Source organism: Bos indicus, chromosome 12, assembly GCF_029378745.1.
Source record: "Bos indicus isolate NIAB-ARS_2022 breed Sahiwal x Tharparkar chromosome 12, NIAB-ARS_B.indTharparkar_mat_pri_1.0, whole genome shotgun sequence".
NCBI classification, from domain to species: Eukaryota; Metazoa; Chordata; class Mammalia; order Artiodactyla; family Bovidae; genus Bos; species Bos indicus.
This window is the reverse complement of record NC_091771.1, coordinates 52,650,865-52,671,390: the sequence shown is the minus strand read 5'-3', so window position 1 is coordinate 52,671,390 and position 20,526 is coordinate 52,650,865. Positions and strand designations below refer to the sequence as shown.

The 20,526-nt window shown below is 41.2% G+C and overlaps 1 protein-coding gene across 2 annotated transcripts in view; it reads right to left on the bottom strand.

The window, feature by feature from the left end:
- Nucleotides 1–20,526, bottom strand: part of SLAIN1 (SLAIN motif family member 1) — a 52,656-nt gene that overhangs the window by 15,152 nt on the left and 16,978 nt on the right. The gene's annotated exons all lie outside the window — the stretch shown is intronic.

Sequence of the window (20,526 nt, the reverse complement as noted above, 5' to 3'; positions counted from 1 at the left end):
GGGCTATTTGTGAATAAGGGTCCTATTTCTACCACCATGAAGAACAAATCAATCGGGAGCACCTTGCTCACAGTCAGTATGTCTATATAACAGTGAAAATTTGTCTTTAATTTCCTCATTATGAATGTTTTCTGTTTTTCTATTTCTGCACAAAAAAACTTAAATGTTTTAATAATATAAAATGTTAAGGTCAAAAGAAAAACTCAAAGCAATTTATCTTTATAATTACAGAAACAGTTCTTTTAATATTAACTGTTAATGGTCCTATAGTTTTGTCCTAAGGTTTATTTTCAATCCATTTACTATTAACAAATGTTGATCAAAATATTTTTATGAAAACTTGTTTATGGATTATGGAAGAAACTTAAAATGACTACCACATTTCTGAATGGGCTTGAGGTCAAAACAAATTTTATGGAAAAATGATCTATAAAAATACCACAAGGGTGTATATACACCAAAACTTACTGATAGTTATTTTAGATAGCAGGCATAGAGATAATTGATAATCTGTTGGATTTTTTTCTTCATAAAAAAATATTTTCCAAATTTTCTGCACTGAACATGTTATTTATGCAACTTTTAAAGGTAGGATTACACACATTATTAATTTAATACTATAAAATACGGAAGAAAGGAAATGGCAACCCACTCCGGTATTCTTGCCTGGGAAACCTCACGGACAAAGAAGCTGGGTGGGCTACAGTCCATGGGGTCACGAAGAGTCGGACACAACTTAGCGACTAAACAAACAGGGAACAAGGAGGAATGTACCTGCATGGGCAGGTGATCTAACTGTACATTATCTCACACGTCCTAATTAACATATTTCCCTCCTCCATAAAAAATATAAATTAAATTAAGTTTCACTTTGAGCAGTAATTTGGTTATATTTGCTGGAAATCTGACAAAACTTGAAGAAACATGTATAAAAAGGACTGCTCTGAAATGCACTCCCCAGGACACTTTTAATGAGCGATGCTAATGAGCAAATAGCTGAAAAGTGTTCAAAAATGGGGGGCAGTGGGGTGGAAAAGAAGAAGCTGTGGGCAGGCAAGAAAGTTAACGAGCTTCAATCCCAGGGCTGGTGAGGTCCTTGCAAAATATCACCAAGGTTACTTACAAGAGCAAAATGCTTCCTGTTACTTTGGCAAGAATTATTGAGAGATAGTACATCCCATATGAACAACTACAGAAGTACCTGTTCCCTATAAAGATGAAAGAACTAGCTGAGGAATTTGCATTCAGCAATTCCGTTTTCAGAATCCACACTTTTCAAGAACTGGACTCTGCCAGGAAGCCACGTTCCTGGTTGACACGTCACGACCCTTATCCAACATGCAATTCTCTGGGGGTTAAGGAGTCCTTCCCAACCTGCCCAGAGCAGAGATGTGCAGAGCTGGTATTCCTTGCCCTAAACCACCAGATATGTAAACTGAGCCCCAGATACACTGAGAAATAGCAGTTAAGATGCAACACCCACTATGTAGTTTGTTTCATACCTTCAAAGTTTCTCATTAACAATTCTATATTAAAGAAAAAAGCAACACCCAACTGCTCTTTCTGACTGCTCACCTGCTTAACAGATGATGTTATGTCACACCAGTCTGATCACTCACCAGATTACAGTGATTGCGTGTTCTCACCCACAGATGCAGGCAACAACGCATCACAACTAAACAGCATTCATTACTCTGCACAATGACTTCTGTGACCCAGCCACCCAGTATAATGGCACAGTGATTGTGGCTATGACAGCAAGATCCCAACTAAGAACACAATTAGCACCTATTGCGAGAAAGAAAGCCCTGCATTGTCCTCTCGGCATGGAGGATTTTAAGAAAAGGGAGGAGACTGTTGCGGAGGCAAGCAAACAAAACAATGATGTTGTATTAGTGCCCATGGTGGTGGTGGAGGAGGAGAGGGGAGGAGAGTGGAAGCCACTGCATCCCAGTTATTCTTCACTCTGTAGCTGAAGAACTGGAACAACTTTAACGGGAAGCATTTTCACAGAGATGAGAAACAAACAAGAGAACTTTTCACAAGGCAGTTCTGCTTTTTCCAATTAATTTAATGGATTTTCTGCATATAAGGATATCAAATTATTTGAGAGGCTTAATATGATGATCAGAATGACCCTAAGAATTTACGTATGGATGTGAGAGTTGGACCGTAAAAAAAACCTGAGCGTCCGAGAACTGATGCTTTTAAACTGTGATTTTGGAGAAGACTCTTTGAGGGTCCCTTGGACTGCAAGGACATCAAACCAGTCAATCCTAAAGGAAATCAGTCCTAAAAGCTCCAACACTTTGGCCACCTGATGCGAAGAACTGACTCATTGGAAAAGACCCTGATGCTGAGAAAGATTGAAGGCAGAAGGAGAAGGAGATGACAGATGATGAGATGGTTGGATGGCATCACCAACTCAATGGACATGAGTTTGAGCAAGCTCTGGGAGTTGGTGATGGACAGGGAAGCCTGGCGTGCTGCAGTTCATGGGGTCGCAAAGAGTCAGACATGACTGAGTGACTGAACTGAAGAAAGGAGCAAGACAATTTTTTGATGAAGGCCAAAATGAGTGATAAACTTCTAAACAGCTAATTTTCCTATCTTCCTACTCCAGAGTTTTAAGGGCTTCTTCAACTTGGATTAAACAGACTTGTTTGGCAAGTCTTAACTTGGCAAGTCATTCATCCCTAAATACCTAAGTTCAACTTTCCACCAGAACACTTCTGTCTGCACCGTGTGGTCCTACAGCCACTTCCTTGATCAATACCCTGGCCATCTCTTGCTATTCTTTCACCAACTTCCGGCCACCCATGCCACCCTCAGCCAGCTTGCTCTGACCATCACCAGCAGGCTTGTGGCGGTCACTGACCACTTTAACCATGTTGCTCTCTTCCTTTCTTAAGTAGTGCAGTGGCTTTTCACCAAATATAACATCTGGAAGGTACTACAGATCATCTCACTCGTACCCTTATCCACTGTCCTGTACCCCACTGCCCACATCTAAAGAGTTTCTAAAGCTTTCTTGTTAAGAATATAATTGGTATTGGTTAAGCTTGCAACTTTGCCACCTTCTATCTAATAAGCATTTTCTATTGAAATAAACGTGACAAAGTATCAATACCAAATTGTGGATGGATCCCTTATCTTCCTAGAGAGAAGCTAGTTTGAGTGTCTAATGGCCTGTCAAGTTATTTTATGTACACCTTCAAAGTGGTCTAACTTAAAAAAATAAATTACACTCTATCTGTGAAGCTATTTTTTATACATCATTAAGCAAAATATGACTTCCTCTGCAAAAATCAATTTGATAAATGCTCCAGTGGTGATAATGTCAAGAAAAATCATAAAGGACAGGTAATGGGAGAGGTTTAAAAAAGAATGTAAATATTTTAAATTTTCAACACTAAATATTCCTAAGAAAAATTTTTCCAGAAACAATGATACTCCATATCTTGATCATCTTTGCTTAGACTCATTGTAAATATTTGAATTTTTGTTGTGTGTATATATATATACACACACACATATATATATATATCCATGCATATAATCAAAATCTAAGAATTCAGCATGGTTTAATTCACATAAAAAGAATAACTGATCTAATGTGAAAATCCTAGTGATAATCCTCAAAAGGACAGTATGCATCAACCTAGAAAAGTTCAAAATAAAGCAACGCTCTACTATGGAAACCATCATTTTCACACTTTCCCCTCATTGTAGACAGAGCCAGTTGAGTACCTAATACAACGTCCAACACACAAACGTTGAACGTGGTTAAAATCTTGGCAGCTTCACTAATATTCCCCCGTTTCAAACCATTCCACCATTCCTTTCACATCTAAATGATTCTGCCAACTTTCTTAAACCTATTATAACTACGATTTAGTGTATCTTTGAAGACAAAGGTGAGTGGAGACATGTCAGTCCAGCTTGAGACCGGCTGAAGAACTATACCTATAAGAGCACTTTTCAGTAACTGCTCAACTATATCACACGTGCAAAGCCATGGAGACATGAACAAGAGATGCATATTCAGGGGATGGCCAATGTTAGGACAGAAGCAAAGGCAATGTGGAGAAGAATCAGGGCTAGAAACGTTGGGAGGATCTGTTTATGTCCTGTCACAGGCAGCAGGGTTCCCCAACCTCCAGGATCTAATGCCTGGTGATCTGAGGCAGAACTGATGTAATAACTACAGAAATAAAGTGCACTATAAAGGTAAGGCACTTGAATCAAACTGAAACCCTCCCCCCACTTCCAGTCTGTGGAAAAATTGTCTTCCAGGAAACTTGTCCCTGGTCCCAAAAAGGTTGGTAACTGCTAGTATACAGTATTGGCTTTAATATTCAGTTAGCGTTTTGACTTTGTAAAGGAGAAAGTCATGACCAGCTATGCTATTTTACGATGGCATAAACAGCCATACAGATGATGCACTACTTGGGTAGAGACTGGTGACTGGGAGACTGGTTAGGAGGCTTCCCAGCGGAGCTGGTAGAGACCTCACAAGGCACCAAATTAAGTATTAGCAGAACACAAGGTGAGAACATGTTAAGTGACATCTAAGCTGAAGTGGAGATACCTGGTGACTCAATGAATACAGGCAGCAGAGGAAAGAAGGCAGGCAAGGCCAACATCGCGGATTCCAAGACACAGATGTCATCCACTAAAATGGGGGAGATGAGACAAGCATGCTTAAGAAAAAATGAACTGAATTCAAGGACATGCCTGCATGCTGGTCTCCAGTAGAGTCAGAATTCAGGAGAGAGGGCTAGAGACAGAGAGACCAGAGGACATCAGCAAGCAACTGTTAGGTGAAGCCACAAGCATGAATGAAAGCACCCAAGGACACTGTAAGGAAGGAAAAGAGAAGAGGCTTAAGGAAGGAGCATTTAAGTGTGGGAAAGGGAGAACCAGCAGAGGAGGCAGGAGATGAAGGTGGGTTTTGTGGCCTCTTATCTGTAAATTAAAAGGCAACAAACATGCTGAGAAGGCAGAGGCTGGAATAAAGAATCTGTGAAGGGTAATGACCTGGGACAAGTATGAGCTATCATGTAGGCGAGTCTAGACAGCATCTCTCTGGAAGAAAACTAATCTCAATAGGCAGTCCTAAATAGAACACATGACATTAGCAAGTGTCCTCTTCATGATTCTCTAAAGGGCATTTATGTCCTGTTGGGTTAAGACAATTGAACTGTGGTGGTTGTATTATTCATAGAAATGTCAGAGTTACCACTTGTTATAAATAGTAAGGGAAAAAATAAAAACTCTAGTGACTGAAGGTTATTTGCCACTAGGGAATTTGAGAGATCCAGGGTACGATCTTAGTAAGAGGAGTTAGATGGGAGTCTGGAAGGGCTACATGGCTGTGTTCAATGCCAACAAAAGTCAGAGACCACAGCAACAGGCCAACACAAGAACTGGCAAACATTTTCTGTAAAGGGCCAGGCAGTAAGCATTTCAGGCTTTGCCACCATCGGGTCTGTGCTGCAACCACTCAACCCTGCCCACTCTACCATCATGGCATGAAGTCAGCCATAGACAAAACACACATGAGTGACTATGGCTATGCACCAACAAAACTTTCTATATACCAAGAGCTGAATTTAATAGAAAATATGGGTCATGAAATACTGTTCTTTTAATTTTTTTCAACCATTTTAAAATGTGAAAGAGGCCATACAAAAACAGGTAGGAGGCCAGATATGGCCATAATTTGCCAACCCTTGGACTAATAATACACATACCAGTTTTTTAATATTTCCTTTTATAAATACATAGGATTAATATTCTATCGCAAGTGTATGCCAGAGGTTGAGATATAACAATAATGGCCGATAGCATGCTTCTTCACTGTCATTTTTTCCTAACATGCTGTAGTAAAGACACACAAGACTGAAAGACACTGGACACCAGAGTTCTGGTCTCCATTTTGCCAGATGCTAATGCCCAGACCTGGAGCAAATCTGTGTAGCATTCTTGTGTTCCTGTGTTCTAATTGGAAGAGAAGGTGTGATCGTAGGAGGGTAACAGGCAGGGCTGTGGCAAGTGTGACAGAAGTCTGCAGCATGTATTCACAAACCACAGAACATTTTTTAAGACTACAGAAAAGGAGAGTTGGACTGTGAAGAAAGCTGAGCGCCAAAGAATTGATCCTTTTGAACTGTGGTGTGGGAGAAGACTCCTGGAGAGTCCCTTGGACTGCAAGGAGATCCAACCAGTCCATTCTAAAGGAGATCGGTCCTGGGTGTTCTTTGGAAGGAATGATGCTAAAGCTGAAATTCCAGTACTTTGGCCACCTCATGCAAAGAGTTGACTCATTGGAAAAGACTCTGATGCTGGGAGGGATTGGGGGCAGGAGGAGAAGGGGACGGCAGAGGATGAGATGGCTGGATGGCATCACTGACTCGATGGACATGAGTTTGAGTGAACTCCAGGAGTTGGTGATGGACAGGGAGGCCTGGCGTGCTGCAATTCATGGAGTCACAAAGAGTCAGACACAACTGAGTGACTGAACTGACAGAAAAGTGACAGCAAGTTGAAGCGAAGACATTTTATTAAATTCTAAGGGGAAATGTCCTGGAAGCTGGGTGGAAGAAAGGAAGATGCAGAAATGATCCACTTTTCCTAATACTTAGGCAGTTTAGCCTCTCTTCTCAAAATGATGTGTATGCTTTTTACATTATAGCTCATTTAAATGAGTCCCCAGGCTTAATCTTTCCTTAGCTGTTACCAACTCAAACAAAGTAGTGAATCTTGAACCTTCAATGGTTTGACCAGGATAGGTCAACAGTTCTCAATTATTTACCCAAAGACTATCTCAGAGAAAACAAATGTCCCAAATGACACATTTTCTAAGAAATACTGTTTCTTCAAAACCACAGGCTCCTAAATCATATCTCTGACTCTTAAATAATGATGTTCTTTCCCATAGAGTCCCAGAAGGCAGAGGAAAAGGAAGCAAGGAGAGATTAACACACACTCAATCCTTCCTATTTTATTCTTTCTTTTATACAACAGGTAGGCAGCCCTCAGGGCTTCCCAGACGGAGACAGTGGTAAAGAACCCCCCTGCCAGTGCAGGAGATGCAACAGTCGCGGGTTCGATCCCCGGTTTGAGATGATCCCCTGGAGGAGGGCATGGCAACCCACTCCAGTATTCTTGCCTGGAGAATCCCCACGGTCAGAGGAGCCTGGCGGGCCACAGTCCATAGGGTTGTAAAGAGTCAGGCACGACTGAAACAACTTAGCAAACAGGCAGCCCTCAGTTTTAAGCCAAGCTGAGGAATTCAACTACACAGCCCTTTACTAATACCAGTTACAAGGGGCTCCAGGATCACTGAAGGACGGGCGACACTAAGTCTTCTCGTATTGGCAAGAAGCTGTATCCAGACCACAGCATTTTGATCCAAGCCCACAAGTCACTGGGGCAGGAAGAGCTCTGTTTTCACAAACCATCCTCTCCAGAATAAACTTCCTAGGTGATCATATTACAGCTTTATGTATCCACAGTCCGTAGAAATGCTTGGCACACAGATGTACTCAAACGTTTGGACTAAGCTTAAACACGGGGACTAAAAACCATGGGCGAACACAGCATTTCGCAGGTTCACTATTATAAACCGACTGCACAGACAGAGGTGAAGGTTTTCTGGACTTAAGTTAACAGGATGTAAGCACTGCCGACTTGGCTCCCACCTGTGCCAGGCCCCTGGAGTAGTGACATATGGCTTGTGGCTTATCTGATCCACTGTTATTACTTGGTGGACTTCAGTAGCATTAATTTCTCCGTGGCCTGATAAACAAGCATACGGAATCTAGGAGGTCCTATTGCTACTCTGAAATAGGTGATCATTAGTGCTCTTTCCCAAAGTAAAGAGGATTCAACTCATATGCATGTGCCAGTGGATTCACAGAAAGATTAAAGAACCAGATGATGAGGTCCTTAATTGGTGTACTCTTACAGGCTACCTAATCAGAGAAAGTTACTCCTCAAACCCAAGTCTCTCCATCTTCCAATTACAGCTAGAAAAACCTACTAGCTTAACTTGAATCTCTTCCGACAAGTTCAGTTCATTCAACCTATGATGACAAATGTAATGATTTAAAATTATGATATGTTTTATACATAAATATAATATATATACCTATGATCCCAGAGCATGCTGATACTCAGTATTTAAACTTCATCTTCAGTGTAATAGTTTATAAATAATTTATAAAAACCTGACTGCCACCATTAAGAAACATCTAATGAAAGAGTTCATTTAAGCATATAAATAATACCCAGAAATGGTCAAGAAAGTAACTGCAACATTAGGATTAAGATTTTAAATACATTAGTTCCTTTCAAATACATTTAGTTCCTTGCAAGGAACTAAAAGATGGTGTATATTCCCAAAGATTGGCAGATAAACGTTTAATACTTGTTGAATACGACTTACAAAATTTCACCACGAAGGAGCATTACTTAATATTTATTCCGTAAGGATCAGTTTCATAATCACTCTTAATCTGAACTTCATAGATAAACTAACATTCCTGGTTAAAGGGCTCATCATCACGATTCAGGCATTAGGCCTCTGCTACTTCTCAGACCCTCACCAGTCCCGAGACCACATGCTGAACACTCTTCTCTCGCAGCTACTACTGGGTCCTTCTCCTACTACTGGGTCCTTCTCCGGTCTTCTCTAACCAGGACAATGGTCTACAAGTCAAGCTGGGAAATGAGGGCTGGGAAGAGAAATTCTGTGGATTGTCCACTTGTTTCCACTTAATCACTGGTCAGAACTGAAGATAAGCTGCCAGCTTTAAGTGCACATGGACCAAATCCAGTGTTATCCAGGGTTGGAGTGACCTCTACAGCTTCACAAGTCATCATCATCATCAGACTTGCCATCTGCAATTAACAGGGGAGATTAAAAATAAATCTAAACTTAGTAGTAACTAGACTTCAAAGGCATGTTTAAAAATTCCCTTGTGGAGAAGTCATTTTCCCCCCAGGTCTGACTGCTATGGCTTACATCAAATTTAAGGACAGTGAAGATGGCCACAGAATGTAAGAAGACGGCCTACGTGGAAGTAATAACAGAACCCGCAAAGAACAAGGGAAAAGAGTGACTTAAGGCTCTATCAGTGATGCAATGGTGTCATGTGGACTGCACACAGCTGTTCTCAATTTTGACAAGAACCAAGTCATGACAGCTGGTCAGAACAGCTCAAGTTCTACACGGCAGTGATAAGACAGGGAAGATGTTACAGATTCTGAGGCTATGAAAAAACAAGCTACATGACCTCATGTCAGTATAGTGGGTTCCCCCCAGCCAACACTAAGGACAGACTGCAAAGAAAGTGTTAGTGGCTCAGTCTTGTCTGACGCTTTGTGATCCTATGGACTGTCAGCCCACCAGGCTCCTCTATCCATGGAATTCTCCAGGTAAGAATACCAGAGTGGGTAGCCTTTCCCTTCTCCACAGGATCTTCCCCACCCAGGTCTCCTGAACTGCAGGTGGACTCTCTACCACTGAGGCACCTGGGAAGCCCAGATAACCAGTACGAGTCTTTCTGCCCAAGAACACATACAGTGTGCTAAGAATCAAAGCCCAGGAGGCCAAGAGACAGCACGCAGAAGTTCCTAAAGAGAAGAGTGCTAGAAATGGATTCTGGACCATCCTGCCTGTCTAGTATCTCGTGAGCTGGGGTACTCTTCTGTCAGGAAGGGACACAATATATGTGGCCGACATTCCAGTGGCAGAAAAGGCCTCTGACCTACTAATCTGGAGTGGTGGTAGAAAGTACACCTAAACAGCCAAGTTTTAACAAAGCAGAAACATTTTTCGGCCCTAAAACTAAATACCTCCATGATTTTATTAAAATATCTCCATGGAGAAGAACATTAAAATATACATAAAAGTCAAAAACAGCCAGATCCCTTTTCCAGGAGTGTTGCTTTGGAATTCGCAACAGCTATGTAATTCACATGTAAGTGCAACTTTAAGTAGACAAACCACCAGCTCGCTTGTACCTGACTCCCTGCAGTGAGAAGTTTTGACATTTAGGGCATGCTCACCCTCTCCAACCTTCTGTCCACAGATTTGATGGTTCTATCTCAATTTTGTCAAGGTTTCCTGTGAATTCGTTCTGTGCTAAACCTGCTTTAAGGTGACCACTGGCTGTTAAGCCACATAAATGTGGCATTTCAGTGTTTTCGTGTAGTAAGTACCATTAACTGGAGAGCTGAGCATTGTGAAAGGACCAAAAAAAAAAAATCAAAAAGAGAACTAACTGTTTGGCACTAGACCCGAACATCACCAGCCCGCAGAGCCAACTCGTTTTCTTATATTCCTTGCCTTCTCCTAGGTCATCTCAGTGGCCAATGTTTTTGAGACCTGATGCATCTTTTTCCTGTTACTTTTTCCATCATGAAAATAAGAGGCATAAAGTAAAATTTTCTAAGTCTTCACAGATCCAAAAACTTCTTCCACTTGTCTCCATAACTTATTATTTGCCTGGGTACAAAATTACAGTTTGAAATGAACTTTCCCTCAAAACTTTAAAGATAGTATTTCCCATCTTGCACCCAATATTAAATACTTAAGCAATGTCTAAGATCTACTAATGTTGAAGAGAACTTATTTCTTTCTTAGCACATTTTTAGGATTTTCTCCTTAACCCTGGAAAATCTGAATTAAATCAGGATATCAAGGTCTTTTTTCACTTAGCCTAGTGTATGCTGAGGGCTTGTCTTTTTTCAGCTCAAAGAAAATTTATTCCGTTATTTACTGATTCTTCCTTTAAACTATCTGTTCCTGTTTCTACAACTGTTAAAGATAAGAGATTCTGAGTCTGTCCTCCAAGTGCCCTCAGTTCAGTCGCTGAGTCATGTCCAACTCTTTGCGACCCCATGAATCGCAGCACGCCAGGCCTCCCTGTCCATCACCAACTCCCAGAGTTTAACCAAACTCATGTCCAACGAGTCGGTGATGCCATCCAGCCATCTCATCCTCTGTCATCCGTTTCTCCTCTTGTAACTTCTCTCAATTTTCTCTTCTGGGGAGATTCCTTTGCCTAATTCAGAGAAGTGGCTTGGTTCTTAGCCCTCTCCATTTTTACTTCAGTACTTTCAAGAAGTTAAAAATGGCTAAAAATAGTAATACTTTGACCACTGCTCTTCTGAGCAAGCTGTTCTTGTTTGAAAACTGTATTACCCTCCTGAATTGGAACACACTGATCTCTCAATTCCCATAGTTACGTTCTTCTTACAAAGTAATTGATCTATTTTGTTCATGCTCTTAAGTCTTCTCAAACCACAAGTGAGACTTGATTGCTGGTTCATTATTTAGGAATAAAGACTAAGTTAATCTGAACAGGTAACTAGCATGAGTTTCTTCTGCACTAGTATAGGTATTACCCCAAGCTGCCTCTAAGAAAACGGACGACAGCCACTACGTAAAGAGGTGGCCTGTTCCATAAGCATGGTCCCCACAGGTGCCTGGACGTAGAGCAGCAGAGGGGCTGAGATTCCCAACCACACAAAGGAAAGGTCTCTCTCTCTCTGAGGGGAGGAAGGCGGTAGGCTTTCAGAGTTCCTCTAATACTCCTCCTGCCCGCTTCCTGAGTCTAACATGGACATCTGGCGTCGCCTCGAGCTCTGCTTCTCAATCAGATCTCTCTGCTTCCTGTAAGAATACATACCTGGTTTTACCCTGATGATGAGACACCCCACCAACTTGTGGTCATCAGCTTCAGCACACACTAGCAACTCATACTGCGAGAGTATCCTTTTCCTGATTCCACTTCATTATCCAAAAAATGCAATGAAAACGGAAGATCACACACGGTCACACTGCATGTGCATACTTACACATGTGTATGAACACACAAGCACACACAAGATGAGTAAAACCTGACTGTCATACAATTTACACTTTTAAAGTCACCCCAGTTCACGAACTGCAGTCTTACAGCTGTAAGAAGTGGAAAAACACTAAACTCACAAGTGTTCAACACACAGTGACAGGGGCTCCAAAGTCAAGCACACGACACGTGCCATTGCACACCAGTTTAAAGCGCCATGCATTCGAAATACACGAGCCTATCAACGCCGTGTCTTTTCAAAGTAAATTAAGCACAATGATGTGTGTGGCCACATTTTAAACTCCTGCCTCTCAAAGGAGGCCACACAAGAAATTCAGGATGTTAATGAGAGAAGCAGGAGGAAAACATTTTTAAGTTTAAGCTGAAGGGACGGGGGGCCTGGTATGCTGTAGTGCACGGGGTCACAAAGAATCAGACAACTCAGTGACTGAACAAGTTAAAGAATTATCCGAAGAAAATGCTAAAGCCTAACTTTAACATGCCAAAGAATTTCTAAAATCGCTATTTCAACTTTCCAAATCTCGCCAGATTTCATAAAACGCTCAGTCGTGTAAGCCAACTCAGACAATACCTTGAGGCTTTCCTGTCCAGTCACGCCACTCCTTTGCCTAAACTATTCAAACGCTTCCCGACCATCTCGAGAGAGTCCAGAGTCCTCGACCCTAGTCTCTTGAGTCACTCAGCTCACATTTTCTCTCTTCACTTCCCTGCGCTCCACTCCCACCACGATGGTCTGCCAGCACCTCTTACATCATGAGCCTCGTCCGGTCTCAGGGCCTTCCTACAGCAGCTCTTGTGGTCTGGGCTGCTCCCTGCCCTCCTCCCCCACTATCACCAGCCGAACTTTTGCTGAGGCTTTGACGTGTCACATCCCCAGGAAAGCATTTCCTGGCCACACCCCCTCAGGCCCCTGAACATCATGATGCTTGTTTTAAGGCAGGGGCCTCCAGCCTCTGGGATCTAACACCTGATGATCTGAGGTGGGGCTGATAACAGAAATCCAGTGCACAATAAATGCCATGTGCTTGAATCACCCCAAAACGCCCCCACCCCGGTCTGCGGAAAAACTGTCTTCCATGACACCAGTCCCTGGTGCCAAAAGGGATGGGGAACAATGGTTAAGGGAAAGGAAAAAAAGAGAACGAGAGCTGCTATCGGTGTCCGCCGTTCCTTGTACAGGACACATCTCCAAAGGCCAGGTGGAAAGCTCATCCCACTACTGCACCCTCAGCCCTCAGCACTGCGCCTGCACTGAGCAAGTGCTCCATACATTTAGTTCACGATTCAGCATCTGAATCATCTCTGATCAAGGCCTAGTGTCTCAGGAAAGATGTCTACAAATTCTTGCAGAAATTGACTGTTTTGTAGCGGTTCCAGGGCTTCCCTGATGGCTCAGTGGGTAAAGAATCCGTCTTCGATGCGAGAGATGCAGGTTCCATCCGAGGCAGGGAAGATCCCCTGGAGGAGGAAATGGCAACCCACTCCAGTATTCTCCCCATGGACAGAAGAGCCTGGTGGGCTACAGTTCATGGGGTCGCAAAGAGTTAGACACAAAGGAGTGACTAAACACACAGAGGCCCCAAGAAGCAAGTATGAGCACCTACCGAAAGAAAATTCTACTGCCATAAAGACAAGTGCCATCAATCATCAGAGCTGCGTGAAAAGCAGTAAACAACTGCTTTGGGAGAATCTGTTTTATTTTTTCTCATTAGGGTAGATAACAAAATAGCATATCAATTATGTCTCCTTTATAACAAATGTTATGTACTGTCATATAACTTAATGCTTATTTTAATAAATAAGCTTATTTCTAATCACGGTAGAAATGTAAAACAAAACTAAACCAAACAGAAACACATGCATAATTGGCAAATAAAAGCAAGGGTGATTGTTTGGGAATATCTGGCAAATAACATATATAAAGGATGGATATATATATATATATATATATATATGCTGGATATAAAGGGATGGAAAGTTAATTTCACGGGAACACAGTCCCTATTAGTGTGTTACTTCCTGTACTCAACATCCTTCCCGATAATGAGGCACACACACTGGAGCTATCCTGAGTCCCAAAGTAAAGCGAGGCTGTGATGGAAGCACACGGCCATGACAATGCAGCTTCGATTTCCAGCACACAGAGATAAGGGCAAATGTCAAGAGACCCTGTCTCCATAGAAACATTTTAGTGTGATTCCAGATTACTTCTCCAACAAGAAAGGGAACCCTTTACGAAGCTTACCTAAAATGAACCATACGGACTCAGTTTTAATTTTGTGTTCTGAATCTGACAGAGCACCTCAAGACTGGAAACACGAGCTGATGGAGATACCATCTCAGGCCACGCAAGGAGAAACTGGACAGGCTCCGGGTGACAGACACTCGATAAGGTTCTTAATGTCTCAGTTCAATTTGTGTGGCTTTTGCTAATGAAAAAGGCCACCTTCAGAGCACTGGGTTAGCTGACAACTTCCTTCTTCACTGGCTAAATTTAGAAAGAAACACTCCATCATAACAACTGAGACAAGAAAGGGAACTGATGTCATATGAAGATAAGAGGAAAAGCTCCATAAAGAAGCAATATCTCTTCACTCTTCACATTTGCTTAGGACATCTTCCCAGGGGAAATGAGAGACAGTCACAGGGAAACATGACCCAAGATGGCTAGGTGTGCAGGGTGACACTGTTGGTGAAAACTAAACCCATGCTCCTCAAGTGTGACCTGTCCTGATTCAATAGCTATGGACATTCAAGAATCTTAAGGCAAGATAAGCTTTTATTAACTGGCCCCAAATTAACTGAGCCACATTATTGGGTGTTTCATATTACTTAGATAAACTTTTTGATCGTTACTTGGTTATTTAACGTCCCAGTCTCACGACACAGACTTAACAAAAGACTCTAGATTAGCCTTATTTCAGTTTAGGATATCATGCAAGTTAATGCTACCCATGAAAGTTCTATGGTATTTGTTATTTATATTCTAAGGGGTGGGGGAAGTGGGCAAGAATGGAGACAAGTATGTCAGAAACGGAAGAGAGATCTAAGAAGAAAAGGAACAGACTCAAGAGGTCCTCTTGAATTTTCTATTACTGAATAAACTATACTTGTAAAACTTCCATTTGAGACCCCTAGCTGTACCAAGTATCTTTATTTATAGGTAGAGAAAACAGTCTCACCCCCCAAAGGAGAAAAAAAAAACCACTATTCATTGTCTATAAATAGCCAAACTAAGAGGATTCCCTGTAGTTTTTGGTTCAGTCTCTAAAGAAAGAACTACATATTAGGAATGTGTCCATTTATTTATATAGCACTTCCCATTTTTCATATTAAGTTCACATTCAACATTTCCTGAAATCTAACAGCCCTGTGAAATCTGTTAGATGGCCCCATTTATAAGCAAGACCCTGGAAACACGTGGCATGCCTGACTACAGAGTTAGGTAGGGCTGATGCACTACATCTACTAGATCAAAACCTCGTCCACTACATCCCTTCATTCAACCATTAACAGTGTCTATATGTCAGGTCCCCTTCTACAGTTGGTAAGATCAACAGAACAGAGTCCTGTCCTCGGGCAATTTAGATACAACCCTGGTCTCACAGATGGTCAGCGATGTTTGTTACGTGAAGATGCTGATGGTTCAAGGGAGAGAAAGGAAGTCTAAACAAAAAGAAAACACTTTATGACTGAATTACTTGAAACTTCTAAAATACATTACTCCATTTGACCATGCATGCTATTTTATAAATGCTATTTTATAAATAAAGTTTAAGTTAAAACTATAATTTCTGATGCCAGTTAATTAGCTGTAATAATTAGCTATAAATTACTCCAATAAGAATTCTTCAGTATGGAGGATTAATTATGATTTCTTCTCTATTATCTTACAATACCACCCTAGAACTGCAGCTAACCCAAGTCTAAATCCACATGGAGAATAGGAGAGGACATATTATCAGACTAAGAAGAATCATTTTGTTTAGAAATTAAAAAACCAGATAAACATTAGGTGATGGACCCAGTTGGGTTTCAACATTCTGACGGTCCACAGTGGAGGATAAATGAACAAGGGCCTGGAAAAGCTCTGAAACTGAAGGTAAGGGTCCCAGAGGGTACGGCATTCTACCCTACCCTACCCTACCCACAGGGAGACTGGTAGCAGACACAAGATGACTGATGCAAAGTGTATGGGAAAAGCATTAAAACCCTTGGGCTCCCTTTCTGGCTCATGCAGCTGCTCCTCTCCTGCTTTCTCAGAGACAGGTTTGATCACTTAAAACCGAAACACAAAGCTGCTAGATTTACAATACTTCACACAAATAAGGGTGCCTTACGAAAAGACAGGGGGATCAAGAGACTATCTGTAAACTAGCTTGTAAACTCCATGAGGACAGACTTCAAATATGATATGGGCACTTCTGGATCCCCATCACCTAAAACGGTGCTCAACACAAACCAGGTCCATAATAAATACTTGGCAAGACTTTAGCAGATGCGCTTTTTAAATCTTCAAGAAAGCAGAATACGTCCCCCCCAAAAATATCAAGAGTAAAAAAAAGGAGAGAAAAATATAAAATCTGAACACCAGTCTAAGAAATTCAGTATCTGACTAAAGGAGTAGCTAGAAAGAAAGAACAGAGAAAACTGGAGGGGAAGGGCGATGACAAAGAAGCAATGCATGAAATTTTGCAGAGCTGAAGTTTCCAGATTAGAACAGACCACTGTCTAGCACCAAAAAAAAAAAAAAAAAAAACAGCAATTTCAAAATACCAGGAAGAAAAGATTCTAAAATATCCAGTGTATTTTAAGCAGAGAGATCAAAAATGAGAACGGTATAGGACTTCGACAGCAATCCTCAAGCTAAAACATAATGTAACACTACCTTCTCAACTGCTGGAAATGGTTTCAAACCAAGAAATCTAAATGCAGCCCAAAGAACAAAGTGTAAAAGACAGGTACAACAGAGTCATTTTCAGACATACAACATTCTCGGCGTTTACCTCCCACATATCCTCTTTCCTCTCCTGCTCCCCACAAAAAGCAACAGCAGAATACACTTCACTAAACTGGGAGACTTCACTAGAAGTCTCCGCTATTAGCAATATGATGCAAAAGACACAATGCGGAATTCCCAGGATGGGGGCAAAGGAAGTCCCACCATGATAGATGCACACAGGCCTACAGAGAACAGGTAAGGCTGCGGGGAGAACAAGGGCACTACCTGGAGGAAGAGTTAAACCTCATGAAAACCCTTGGTCGGAGTCCACATCTAACCGCACAGTGAAGGTTTCATTTGGAGAGTCCGAGGATAAATTAATGACAAAGGTCACTAACTCTAGGAAAAACAAAGTTAAATAAAACAAAAAAGAAACAATGATAAAATATTGCATGGCTTAGATATGACTCTTGCTATCATAATCAGTACTGACGTATCCCAAGATTGGTAAAAGCTACATGGGAGAATATGCCGAGAAAAGAAATAGCTGGGGAGGGGGAGAGGTGGGAGTTAACAATGAAACCGTCACCACTCAAAGTAGAAAGCCAACCGATAATGACTAAATTGGATAACTCAAGCAATAGCCATAAAAGCATGGAATTTAACAGAGGGTAGACAACAAAACCAGAAGAGCTTTCAAGAAACTGCATCTGGGTAATAAAACGGGCACGGGACAATGTGGTGGGAACTTACTATTTTCCCTATTACATCCAGAGGACTAATACTAAACTATAGACGTATTGTGCTATATAACATATTAACCTTCAAAAACTGTTTTTAATCCATTGGACCACCTATTCTAATCCATTTCTTATCTCATAATGGGATTATGGATCATGGATCTTTGGAACAAAAGCATTTAATGTCACAGCCAAAGAGGATTTAGATTTATATACAAATTTAGTAAAAGACTAATTTTGGATTTGAAAAGCTAGTTCTCTGCTCAAATACTTTCATATGAAAGTTAAATTACACTATGAATAAAACTGTAATTATTGTCCTCCTGACCTCACAATTCTGCCTGAGCCCCTTGCCAATGAAACGAAAACTAGATAATAAGGCACTAGATAAAATCTAGATAAAATATCTAGAGTAAAAAACTAGATGAAAAACTAGATAATAAATCTAAAATCTCAAAAATAACCACCAATTAGGATTAATTTTTCAGCTATAATATGTTACATTGTGTTAAATCACCTTGTGTGCAAGTGAACTAAAGCAGGGGTCGGCAAACCTATGACCTGGGGGGCCCAAATCCTTCCTGCTTCTTTGTAGAGTACCACCAACTATGAATATTTTTAACCATTAAAAATGGTAAAAAGCAAAAATTTAAAAAACAGTGTATTTCTTGACACATGAAAAAAAAATCCCATGGAAACTCAATTCTCTGTCCACAGCCTTGTCCACTAATGTTTATATATACAGCTGTTTTCTAGGGATGGCAGAATTGGATGGCCCACAAAGCCTAAAATATTTCCTGTCTGATCTCTTTCATATTGTTGATCCTTGAACTTAAAGGATTCTAACTGAATTTTAATTTCAAATGAAACTGAGCCAAATGCATAGATGAAAACATACACAAAAGAAGTCCTTGAATCAGAGGTGTCGGAATAAGGAAACTTAAGGATACAACCCTTGAAAGAGGAAAGCCCAGGGAGTTTGCTGATCTGCTTAGGGCCATTCAGGGAAATGAGACCAGAATCAAGAGCAGAGTCTTGGCCATAATCTTACACATGCATCTGTCACCAAAGTTTTAACCCTAAGAAAAAGAAATGCAAAAAGCCAAAATGGTTGTCTGAGGAGGCCTTACAAATAGCTGTGAAAAGAAGAGAAGCGAAAGAAAGGGGAAAAGGAAAGACATCCATTTGAATGCAAATTTCAAAGAATAGCAAGGAGAGATAGTAAAGCCTTCCTCAGTGATCAATGCAAAGAAACAGAGGAAAACAACAGAATGTGAAAGACTAGAGATCTCTTCAAGCATATTAGAGATAACCAAGGGAACATTTCATGCAAAGATGGGCTCAATAAAGGACAGAAATGGTATGGACCTAACAGAAGCAGAAGATATTAAGAAAAGGTGGCAAGAATACACAGAAGAACTAGACAAAAAAGATCTTCACCACCCAGATAATCATGAAGGTATGATCACTCACCTAGAGCCAAACATCCTGGAATGTGAAGTCAAGCATCATTATAAACAAAGCTAGTGGAGGTGATGGAATTCCAGTTGAGCTATTTCAAATCCTAAAAGATGATGCTGTGAAAGTGCTGCACTCAATATGCCAGCAAATTTGGAAAATGCAGCAGTGGCTACAGGACTGGAAAAGGTCAGTTTTCATTCCAATCCCAAAGAAAGGCAATGCCAAAGAATGTTCAAACTACCACACAACTGCACTCATCTCACATGGCAGCAAAGTAATGCTCAAAATTCTCCAAGCCAGGCTTCAACAGTATATGAACCATGAACTTCCAGATGTTCAAGCTGGATTTAGAAAAGGCAGAGGAACCAGAGATAAAATTGCCAACATCCACCGGATCATCAAAAAAGCGAGAGAGGTCCAGAAAAACATCTACTTCTGCTTTACTGACTATGCCAAAGCCTTTGACTGTGTAGATCACAACAAACTGTGGGAAATTCTTCAAGAGATGGGAATACCAGACCACCTGACCTGCCTCCTGAGAAATGGGTATGCAGGTCAAGAAGCAACAGTTAGAACTGGGCATGGAACAACAGACTGGTTCCAAATCAGGCAAGGAGTACGTCAAGGCTATATACTGTCACTCTGCTTATTTAACTTATATGCAGAGTACATCATGCGAAATGCTGGGCTGGATGAAGCATAAGCTGGAATCAAGATTTCTGGGAGAAACATCAATAACCTCAGATCTGCAGATGACACCACCCTAATAGCAAAAAGTGAAGAGGAACTAAAAAGTCTCTTGATGAAAGTGAAAGAGAAGAGTGAAAAAGCTGGCTTAAAGCTCAACATTCAGAAAACTAAGATCATGATCACTCAAATAGATGGGGAAACGATGAAAACAGTGACAGACTTTATTTTCTTCTTCTCCAAAATCACTGCAGATGGTGACTGCAGCCATGAAATTAAAAGACGCTTGCTCCTTGCAAGAAAAGATATGACCAACCTAGACAACATATTAAAAAGCAGAGACATTACTTGGCCAACAAAGGTCCATCTAGTCAAAGCTATGGTTTTTCCAGTAGTCGTGTATGGATATAAGAGTTGGACTATAAAGAAAGCTGAGCACTGAAGAGTTGATGCTTTTGAACTGTGGTGTTGAAGAAGAGTCTTGAGAGTCCCTTGGACTGCAAGGAGATCCAACCAGTCAATACTAAAGGAAATCAGTCCTGAATATTCACTGGAAGGACTGATGCTGAAGCTGAAACTCCAATACTTTGGCCACCTGATGCAAAGAACTGACTCACTGGAAAAGACCCTGATGGTGGGAAACATTGAAGCCGGGAGGAGAAGGGGACGACAGAGGATGATATGGTTGGATGGCATCACCGACTCGATGGACATGAGTTTGAGTAAGCTCCAAGAGTTGGTGATGGACAGGGAAGCCTGGCATGCTGCAGTCTATGGGGTGACAAAGAGTCGGACACGACTGAGCAACTGA